This window comes from Callorhinus ursinus, unplaced genomic scaffold (assembly GCF_003265705.2).
Source record: "Callorhinus ursinus isolate GAN/ISIS: 27379988/994484 unplaced genomic scaffold, GSC_fseal_2.0 scaffold7, whole genome shotgun sequence".
Classification (NCBI taxonomy): Eukaryota; Metazoa; Chordata; class Mammalia; order Carnivora; family Otariidae; genus Callorhinus; species Callorhinus ursinus.
Window position 1 is genome coordinate 68,566,389 of NW_027397069.1, and position 11,717 is coordinate 68,578,105.

An 11,717-nucleotide genomic window follows, 5' to 3' on the forward strand; every position below is an offset into this window, starting at 1 on the left:
TTATTTATCTGTCAGAGCACAAACAGGGGGTGCTGCAGGCAGAGGGAGAAGCAGGCTCCCCACTGAGCAAGGAGCCCGATGCAGGACTCGATCCCAAGACCCCGTGATCATGACCCGAGCCAAAGGCAGACACTTAACCAACTAAGCCACCCAGGGGCCCACAAATAGGCACTATAATATATTACTGATGATGCAACCTTTCCCCTTGCCCCCCCCAAAACAAATAGGCAATATTTTTTCAAAACCCTTTAAAATGTACATTACCTTTGAACTATATTATTCTACTTGGCAAATAAGTCCTAAGAAAATAACTGTAAATAAGGAGTTTTATGCTCCCGTGTAATCATTGCAGTATTTCATATGAAAGCCAAAAAAGAAGGAGTCGCCAACAGTGTAAATTCTAAAACCAAAGAGAATGGTTAGTCAACTATCCACTTGGAATATTATGCAGCCATTAAAAAAGGCAGCCATGATGATGTACAGTAGTGCTTACAATACAATGTAAACACATGATACAAAATTATATACTGTTATTATAATGATGTAAACAATAAAAAACCTAATAGAAATCACGATAAAGTAACTGCCTCAAAACATCAACAATGGTTTTACTAAGGTGGTAAAATGATGGAGTAGTTTTTTCCCATCTTTCCTCTTCTTCCCAAATTTGTTTCATGAATATATATTATTTCTATAATAGAAAAATAAGCATTAAAAACTTAATGTAATTTAATCTTAACCTTTTAATTCTAAGGAGTTAGTACATGGATGTTTGTTAAATTGTGTATTTTTGGTTTCATTTTGTTTTCAAATAAATTAATTTTGTGAAGACAAGCTGGACACTCATTTGTTGCCCATTTCTTCAAATTATCACTAGTCCAATGATTCCCAAAGTATATTTCACAGATGACCGGTTCAGCAGTGTATTAACTGCTTTTACACAAAGGAAAAGGTTCTATTGCTGAGAAAGTTTGGGAAATGCTGAATTAAACAACTTTGTCTTTTTCAGAGCCTTGAATATGTCGATATGTTGTAATTCTCCAAAAGCAGGATTTAGTAAGAAGAATTTACCATAATTTTTTAACACTTTTTTTTTATTTTTTTGCTCATCTTGGCAGAGTCAGTGTTCCTCAAACACATTTTGAGAAACAGTGTCCCAGTCACCTGCCTTCCCGTTGTCCCGGTATAACCTATTTTAAAATGTGTCTGCATTTTCAGTACCCAACCCCCCCACCCCCCCACCCCCGGCCATCCCAACCCTTCTACCTTGCTTTCTACTTCATATGGCCATAAAAAGAAAGAACTAGGAGCCCCTTCTTCCATCTAGGACTGATCCTTTCACTGATGCTCCAAACTTTGAACTTCGAACATTTCCTCAGGGGTCTAATGTTCTCCATGCAGCATCTTCTCTGACTCTCCTCGTAGTATGTGAATATGTAAAGTCTCACACTAAAATAATGTTTAAGGCATCCATTCCTTTCTGTTGTGAGCCTTTTGTAATCAGAAACAAAAATGTTTTTGTTTTTAAAAATACCAGAAAGAAACACTGCTGGTAGGAGGGCTAACCAATCTGGCCACTTCGGAGGGCAATTTGGCAATATTTGTAAAATTTTCAAATATCCATGCCCAAGACCCAACAATGCCACTCTTGGTATCTCCCTTAGAAAAATCCTTTTATGCTCAAGGAGGCATGCATCACAATGTTCATTTGAGGCATTGTTGATAATAGTGAAATTGGAAGTAACCTAAATGTTCATAAATACAGAGCTAGACCTATTTGTGCCATTACACTCCAAGAGCTGTTGTTGAATGAAAAAATCATAAAACAGGTAAATATGGAATATAGCACCTTTTATCTAAACTAAACTTTTTCCTACAGTGATATATATATATATAAATGTGCACAGAAAGGACTGGAAGGATAAACATTACATTGCTAACAGGATGGGGATCAGGAGCAGTGGTGAAAGGGGACTTTAGCTTTATCTGTGGTGTTTCAGATTTTACAAGAAGAATATATGCCTGCTTCAGTAATTAAAATTTGATTTTAAAGAAAACCCTCACTTTCCATTGGTTTCCTTCTTTTGTCCTAACTTCTCTATACAGGCAATTTATTTGAATCATCCTTTCATAACCAGCCTCTTCATCTCTATTCATCCCTTAATCGAGAATAATCGGACATTGCCCTTGCTTTGTTTTCTTGTTTTGCTTTGTTTTGTTTTTGGGGTTTTTTATTGCCCTTGCTTTGTTAAAGTTTTTTTTTTTTTTTAACCAGGGCCACTGCTGATATTCATTAGTAAATTCATTAGCTGCTTTTCAGCCACTTTATGCTCCCTCTGTAATATTCAACAGTAATAACCATTTTTGCGGCGCTCCTCACTCAGCTTCCAGTCACCCCTTTCTCTTGTGTTTCCTTCCTCCTCTTTCGTGTTGCCTCTGCCTCTGCCATCCAGTGGTGCCCGCATGGTACGTCTTGCAAAAGTACCGTAAAATGCATTTCAAGTAATTAATGTATTAAAACTTAATACAATGCATAGGATATCCTCTGAGGCTTAAACTTGTGTGGTGAACACACAATGTAATGTTAATGAGACACAAAAGTACACTGGATTTGGAATTAAAATAACCGGTTTGAAACCTGGTTTTTACTACGTTAGACCCATGTGGCTTTTAGCAAGTTTCTTAACCTCTCTTAGCTTCAGTTTCTTAATTTTTAAAATGGAAATGATACCTACTTTATGGGGCTGTCTTGAGGATTGAATGATCTCTCTGCCACTAAGTAAACAAAGTTTCTATTTACAAAATAATTTTAACCACGTTTCTGTGTAGAAGGCACTTTACTTCTCACAACTTTGTATCTTACTGCCTTTAATATTACTACTTCTAGCACTCTCACTCATGCATCCCTGTCCTTTTATGATGATGATGTCTGCAATTACTGTAATGATGCCTCAAATTCCAAAGCATTTCACGGCTTACAAAAGCAGTCAGGCATAGTTTTCGTTTCTCCTCCCAACTATCCTGTGAAACAGTTAAAATGAGAATGTTATTTTAATATTGGGAGCCTGAGACTTTAAAAAGATATCTAAGGTTCTATGACTTGCCCCAAGATAGTCAGCTTAGACTCTTGGAAGTCTTGTGTTTTAACATCTTTCTCCTAATCTATAACCATTTCAGTAGGGTTTATGTCCTCTCATTCTGGATTTTCTTACTGTTGCCTACTCCACCTTGGAATTAGTATATTCCCTCCTTAGCCTTCATCAAAATGTACCAAATTCATATTCCATTCCGTTGTATACTCTGTCAAGATAGCCCTCAAGCAAGTCTGGGGGTTTGAAACCCATAATTACATACTAATAGGGAGGGAGGGTAACTTCCAAAATTATTTATGCGTGCTTTAATGGTAGTATTTGCAAATGCGGCAATATTCCCATTTCTGGATGGAAGAACTGTGAGGTATGATGAAATAATGAGATTTTTTTCTCCTTCACCTGATAATCTAAATGAACATTACTTTCCAAGTAGTCACTTTGGTAAAAACAAGCCTTCTTCTAAGTTATACCATGTTTTTGAGATTTACTTATGCACCCTAAACACATTTCTAAAATATCATCATGGTAGCAAATCTTCATTCTTTAAGGGAAGACCAGATTTTTGGAGATGACCCAAAGTTATCAGAGCTAGGTGTGATAAATGATAAAAAATAACTGAACAGGGCCATGTCATTTGTGATTTAAAATAATGATGTCAAAATAAATAAAGCCAATATTCTTGTGTGGCTTAAAAGCTGATGCTGAAAATAATTTCCTAAAAACAATGGCAAAACTATAAGTATGTAAGTGTATAATGTTCCCATGTAACTATAATACACATTTTACAGGGAATGTGTTCATTTGATTTTATAGTCTAAAGTGTTTGCTTTTTGAAAAATATCCTAGGGTCTTATTTTTCACACATTTCATATCGCCTCAAAATATTTTGTAGGCAACTGCCTACTTCCATAGGAGGGCTATCTCTTTAGGAAGGGTTCATTCTTGAGTATCCTTTACTAAAAACAAATCTTTAGACAACTCCAAGTCATTTTCATGCTATAAAGATTATATCCAAAACTGCAAATAATCCATAAATCACATTTGCTTTGGGATATAGTGTGAGAATTACATTTTGTCTGGGTGGCCTCTAGCAACATTCCCCCAGCAGCAGATTGCTAAAAGCTAAAGTTGATGTTAATTTGTATTAAGTACCAGTAATAAGGAAAACTTCACATTTTCTGAGTAGTTAGTGATTGTGTTGTTAGTGATAGCAGCCTGAGTTTAAAACATTTTCCCTTGGGGTTCCTGAGTGGCTCAGTCTTTAAGCATCTGCCTTTGGTCGATCCCCTGGGCGGGAAGCCTGCTCCTCCCTCTCCCACTCCCCCTGCTTGTGTTTCCTCTCGCTGCGTCTCTCTCTCTCAAATAAATAAATAAAATCTTTAAAAAAAAAAAATTCTCCCTCAAGATAACTAAGGTGGAAACTACATGTGGATAAGTTAGGATTGACTATTTTTGACTCTCAGAAATGAAATTGACTGCATTTATATCTGTTTCTTCTATATTTGTAAGATAGTGTGTTCTCTTCTGCTGTAAGTTCTAAATTCTGCTCTGTAATTCTATATAAGATTATTAGCAACTTCCTAGTGTTAATCTTGTTTTGACAAATTTCTGGTGCACTTAAAAGTCTATTTGTGGCGGTTAGAAATAACTGATATGTTGGGGTGCCTGCCTTGGCGACTCAGTCAGTCAGGCCTCCAACTCTGATTTCAGCTAAGGTCTTGATCTCAGGGTAATGATTTCAAGCCCCGCACCGGGCTCCATGCTAGGTGTGGAGCCTACTTAAAAACAAAAAACAATTGATAAGTTGAAAAAAAATTTAGTGTATCTGTGACCCTCTACAGAAGAAGTAGTCTTTCATCAATGTCATCATACTTGTATATAGTATACAGATTTTAAGTCTTGGTGGTAATAAAATTTGCTACATTCCTTTACAAGTTTTCAAAGAACTTAAAGACTCTTATTCTATTCCTGTGTGAAGGCAAACATGATTTTAACATTAGTTGTACCTTGGAAATAACCCTGATTATTAAAGGAAATCACTGTTATCATCCATATAGCTACCACCAGCCTTACAGAAGTACCTTCGATTTAGCAAAGCTCACTGCCGCCATTTCTGTTGATTGGGCACCCCTATTCCAGAAAGTCACTCAACATTCCCATGTGTAATATGTCCGTTATTATAATTTTAAATCTAATAGTGCTATCTATATTAATAATTTATTTTACTATTGCAAAGGTTAGATATTTGTTGTGCAGATTTTCTAGTTTATACTCTTTGATGAAAATACATCAGGAGACTTGCTGAAAAAAATGTATATGTTAAAACAAGAATCTTAATAGGATATGCCATTAGTAAAATTAAAAGGAAGTTCCTGGAAGCAAGAAACTGTCTTTTGCACAGGTCTGCTCAAACCTCCCACATAACCTAGTGTAGAGCAAGGATCTAGGTACTACAGTTTATTTAGGATTTTTGACTGGCCTAAGTGAAAACAAAAATGAGTGAAAATATTAACATTAGGTAAAGAAAAATTAAGGCCAAAACATTAAGTGTGAAAAAGAGGAACATTATGTAAAGATAAAAGGTGAACTCCACAAAATAATAATAATCTTAATAAACTTTTATGCACCAAATAATATTACAGAATGCCAAAATGCAAGAACACCTAGCAATACAGAACTTAGTTTGAATCACACGCAGACAGACACACACACACACACAATTATAATGGTAGAGTTTAATAAACCTCTTTCAGAATTTAACAGACAAAAAACAGAGATATTAATATATTAATAATATAATCAACTGGCTTATGTTTCAGCCAAATACTTTTATTATTAAAAGAGAATGAGGGGCATCAGGGTGGCTCACTCGGTTGAGCATCAGACTCTCAATTTCGGCTCAGGTCATGATCTCCGCTTCATGGGATCCAACCCCCTGGGTTGGGTTCCGCACTCAGTGGGGAGTGGGGAGTCTGCCTCTCTCTCTCTCTCTCTCTCTCTCTCTCAAATGAATAAATCTTTTTAAAAAAGGAATGAATAGTAACAAACTTATACAAGGACAAAATGAACTGAGAGACAGGAGGAAAGGGGAATGTGTAATAAAGGAAAGACCGAAACTAAGGAAATAGAAAACATCAAAAGGTTTAAACAGATACACTCCTGGCAAGTCCGATGATAGCAAGAAGAAAGAAAAAATGTGCATCATTATTATCTTCAAAACACAGGAAATAACTACCAATCTACAATACAATGTCCAATGAAAATATTGTTTAAAAATGAAGATGAAATAAAGAGTTGAGACAAAATCAGAAAATTAGTCACTAGCAGACCCACACTAAAGGATTCAGATGAAAGGAATGAAGAGCAATAGGGTGAAATATCCCAGTAAAACCAAATAAATATGGACCGTATAAAACAATAGCAATGCCTTATGGGGTTTTAAATAGATGTGGAATTAAAAGACATGAAAACAACACATAAACATAAGGGATATTGGGGTGCCTGGGGGCCTCAGTCAGTTAAGCAGCTGCCTTCAGCTCAGGTCATGATCCCAGTGTCCTGGGATGGAGCCCCATGTCCAGCTCCCTGCTCAGGGGGAGTCTGCTTCTCCCTCTTCCTCTGCCCCACCCCACTTCTGCAATCTCTCTCTCTCTCCTTCTCTCTCTCAAATAAATAAAATCTTTTAAAAAATCGTAAGGGATATAAATGAAGGACCTTAAATTCCTTGCATTTTCAAAGAAGTAATAAAAGTAGTAATTTATCTTAGACTTCGGTAAGTCAAAGGTGCATATTGTAACCTCTAGGATAAGTACTAAAAGTAAAGCAAAAATATATAACAACATAATACAAGGGGAGGGGGATGGAATAATAAAGTATTTGATCCAAAAGAAATCAAAAAAGGAGAGAAAATTGAACGTAGAATAGGCAGAACAAATGGAAAAGAAGAAAGATAACTTTAAATCTACATATATGAAATGTAAACCATCAAGATCCAATTAAAAGACAAAGGCTTTCAGCCTTTCCAAGCTACTTGTAGAACAGTCCATATGACATTGTTCTGGGTTCCCATGCTAACTCAAAGGGAATCTTGCATAATGTCCTGGGTTCTTGTGGTAACTTAAAGGGAAGCTTTCACAACGTCCAGATCGCTGCGTGTTCTGCCATGAAAGAGGAGGATGTCTTCACATTCCTTGCAGCAGGAGCCCACTTCGGTGGCACCAACCTTGACCTCCAAATGGAACAGTACATCTACAAAAGGAAAAGTGATGGCATCTACATCATTTCTCTCAGGAAGAGAACCTGGGAGAAATTTCTGCTCACAGCTTAAGCCACTGTTGCCATGGAAAACCCAGCTGATGTCAGTTGTCACATCCTCCAGGACTACTGGCCAGGGGGCTGTGCTGAACTTCGCTGCTGCCACGGGATCCACTCCTACCGTTGGCCGCTTCCCTCCCGGAACCCTCACTAACGAGATCTCGCCTTCAAGGAGCCAAGACTTCTGGTGGCTACCGATCCCAGGGCTGTCCTCCAGCCTCTCAGCACAGACGCCTTATGTTAACCTGTCTACACCACTGCTCTCTGTGATACGGACTCTCCTCTGTGCGATGCAGACCCTGCCATCCCTTGCAACATCAAGGGAGCTCGCTCAGCAGGTCTGGTGCGCTGGGTGCCGGCCGGGAAGTTTAGTGCCGTGCCTGGCATTGTCTCCTTAGAACACCCGTGGGTGGTCATGCCTGATGTCTACTTCCACGGAGATCCTGAAGTGGTGGAGAAGGAAGAGCAGGCGGCCGCTGAGAAGGCCAGGACCAAGGAGGAATTTCAGGGCGAATGGACTGTTCCAGCTCCTGGGTTTACTGCTACTCAACCCAAGGTCACAGACTGGTCCGCCGGCGCAGGTGCCCTCTGAGCCTGTCCACTGCTGCAGCCTGCAGCTTCAACCTGCCATGAAGCCTGGTCTGCGACTCCCACTGCGCAGGCCACTGGAAGGGTAGGAACCATTTGAGTCTATTCTTCCACAGACAGAAAATGGAAATAAGGTTGATGGAAAATAAACGGATAAAACAAAGACTTTTGGGTTGGATTAAGAAGAAAACTACACATCAGGGTTCAATCACAGAAGCACAATCACTATGAGTGATAAAGAATAAGGTGTTTATTATAGAAATTAGATCTTACACAATTGGGGGCCTTTGATAAAATTTAATGCCCATGATATTTTTAAAAATCCATACAAACTAGGAGTGGAAAGGAGCATATTTAATCTATAAATGGTATCTATAAAAAAAAAACTGTAGCAAGCAACATATTTAATAGTGAACTGTTAATAGTTTCCCTCTGAAATCAAGACATGGATGCTCATTATCACCATGTACACTAACATGGTACCAGAGATCCTAACCAATATAAAAATGGAGAAAAGAGAAAGAATGAAGGGTTGGAAAGGAAGAAGTAAAACTAAAGATCCTTAGAAAATATGTTTGTAGGGGCACCTGGGTGGCTTAGTCGGTTAAGCGTCTGCCTTCAGCTCAGGTCGTGTCCTGGGATCGAGCCCTGCATGGGACTCCCTGCTCAGTGGGGAGCCTGCTTCTCCCTCTTCTCCCTGCCTGTGCTCTCTCTCCCTATCTCTGTCTCTCTCTCTCAAATAAATAAATAAAATCTTAAAGAATAGGAAAGAAGAAAGGAAAGAAAGAAAGAAAGAAAGAAAGAAAGAAAGAAAGAAAGAAAGAAAGAAAGAAAGAAAGAAAAAGAAAGAAAGAAAGAAAGAAAAAGAAAAAGAAAGAAAAAAGAAAGAAAGAAAGAAAAAGAAAGAAAGAAAGAAAGAAAGAAAGAAAGGAAGAAAGAAAGAAAGAAAGAAAAAGAAAGAAGGAAAAGAAAGAAAGTATAATGTGGCTGGATACAAGGTCAATATACACAATTTATTTGTATTTCTATGTATCAGCAAAAATTAGAAAACTGGAAGAATTTTAAATGATACCGTTTATACAGTCATACCCAGAAACAATTCTAATGAGCTGTGTGTGAGACTTTTACTCGCAGAACTAAAAAAGGTAAGAAAATTATGAATTATTATTAAGAAGACCTAAATAAATAGATACAGCAAGTTCACAGATTGGAAATATTATAAAGATGTCAATTCTCCCCAAGTCAATGTTAGATTTGGTATAATTTTAATCAAACCCAAGTGGGATTTGTGTATGTACATGAGTATGTACTACAGATCAGTGAAGAAAGTGTAGTCTCTTTTTTTTTAACATTTTATTTATTTATTTGAGAGAAAGAGAGCATGAGTGGGGCTAAGGGCAGAGGGAGAGGGAGAGAAGCAGACTCCCCTCTGAGCCTACAGCGCAACTCAAGGCTCGATTCCAGGATCCTGAGATCATGACCTGAGCCACTCAGTTGCACCGAAAGTTGTATTTTCAATAAATGATGCTGGCTCAACTAAATATACATATGGGTGTACTTCAGGTAGATTATAGGTTTAAATTTGAAAGCAAAATAAGACTTCTTAAAAATAACATGGTAGAATATCTTTGTGACCATGAAGTAGCAAAGATTTCATGAACAGGACATAAAGACATTAACAAAAGAGAGAAGAGTGGAAAATACACTAAAATTAACAATTTAACCTTTAAAGTGAAAAGTGGGGGGCACCTGGGTGGCCCAGTGAGTTAAGCATCTGGCTCTTGATTTCGGCTCAGGTCATGATCTCAGGGTCATGAGGTCAAGCCCGGAGTCAGGCTCCATGCTGAGCATGGAACCAGCTTAAAATCTCTCTCTCTCCTTCTCCCTCTGGCACTCCACCCCCACTCATGCTCTCTCTCTCAAAAAAAAGAAAAGAAAAGAAAAGTGAAAGTGAAAGTGAAAGTGGGATAAAATATTTACAACACATAAAATGGGTAAAGGGTTTGTAACCATAACATATAAAAAAATCCCTTAAGTCAATAAAAAATGATAACCCAATAGAAAAATTAGTGAGAGACTTGAACAGGAACTTCTCAAAAGATGATATACAAATAGTAAGTATGAAAAGGCTTTCAACTAATTAATAATCAAAATGAAAATTAAAACAAAAATGAATACTACAGTATAGCTGACAAAATGGCTAAAATTTAAAAAGTGATATTATCAAGTGCTGACAAGAACATGTAGTAGCCAGAATCTTTATATACTGCCAATGGGAGTTAAAATTGGTACAAGTACATTGGGAAATGGTTGCTGCTATGAACATGGGCCTTGTTTATTAAAATTAAATGAACACGAACATGGCTATTTAACTTGTATGTGAATTCCCAACAGAAATGCATATATTTCTTTGCACCAAATGTGTGCCAAAAGCATTATTCCTAAAAATATCATTTATTATAGGTTAATATTGAAAAAAATGCTTATAAACCATAAAATGGATAATTATGGAATATGTTCATCCAATGGAACACTGTTATCCACAGACCACTGGGTGTGGAGCCTGCGTAAGAGTCTCTCTCTCCCTCTACCCTCCCCGACTCCTCCTCAGGCTATCTCTCTAAAAAAAAAAAATGCATTAACTATTACTACATGCAGCAATATGGATAGAGCTCATAAACAGAATGTCAAGATAAAGAAACCAGGGAGTACATTCAAAAGAGTGCCTTCTGTATCATTCCATTCATATAAAAGTTTGGAAACAGGCACAACTAATCTGTAGTGTTAAAAGCCAGTATGGTGTCTATATTTAGGAAGGAGAGAGAAAGGCATTTGGCAGGGGACATGTAGAGGACTTGTGAGATAATAGTTATGTTTTACTTTTTGACTTGGGTAGTGGCTATATGTGTTCACTATGTGATAATTCATTGATCAAAACACTTTGAATTATTCACTTTTCTCTCTTTTTCTACATTTTTAAAGTATTTTTAGTAAATGATATAATAGATAACATTAGGAATTTAAAAAGTGCTGTGACAATAGATATGGAAGAAACTGAAAGATTTGTATGTGTGGTAGAAACACATAGCATAAAATTTGCCATCTTAACCACTTGTAAATGTGTAGTTCGGTAGTGTTAAGTATATTCACCTTGTTGTGAAACAGATCTCCAGACTTTTCATCTTGCAGAACTGTCTAAATTCTAAACAATTCCCCGTTTCCCTTGCCCCCAGCCCCTGGTAACCACCATTCCACTTTCTGTTTCTATGAATTTGACTATTTTAGATGCCTCATATAAGTGGAATCACACAGCATCTGTCTTTTTGTGCCTGGCCTCTTTCACTTAGCATAATGTCCTCAAGGTTCATCCAGAATTTCTTTTCTTTTAAGGTTGAATAATATTCCATAATATATACGTGCCACATTTTGTTTATCCATTCATCCATTGATGAATATCTGGATTGCTCCCACCTCCCAGCTATTGTGAATAGTGCTGCTGTGAACGTAGGTGAGCAAATGTCTCTTTGAAACACACCCTGCTTTTCTTTTGGCTATTGGAACCAAAAGAGTCCCAATTTCTCTGCATCCTCACTGACACTTCTTTTTTATGGTAATCATCCTAATATGTAGGTGATATCTCATTGTGGTTTTGAGATTAAAAGTATAATTTCCTAATCTTTAAATATCTTTATTGAGTTACAATCCCCGTATCATACAATTCAC

The 11,717-nt window shown here is 37.3% G+C and overlaps 1 pseudogene; it reads left to right on the forward strand.

The window, feature by feature from the left end:
* Positions 1 to 7,184: 7,184 nt before the first annotated feature.
* LOC141373077 (small ribosomal subunit protein uS2-like) lies at positions 7,185 to 9,226 on the forward strand (annotated as a pseudogene).
* Positions 9,227 to 11,717: the final 2,491 nt, after the last annotated feature.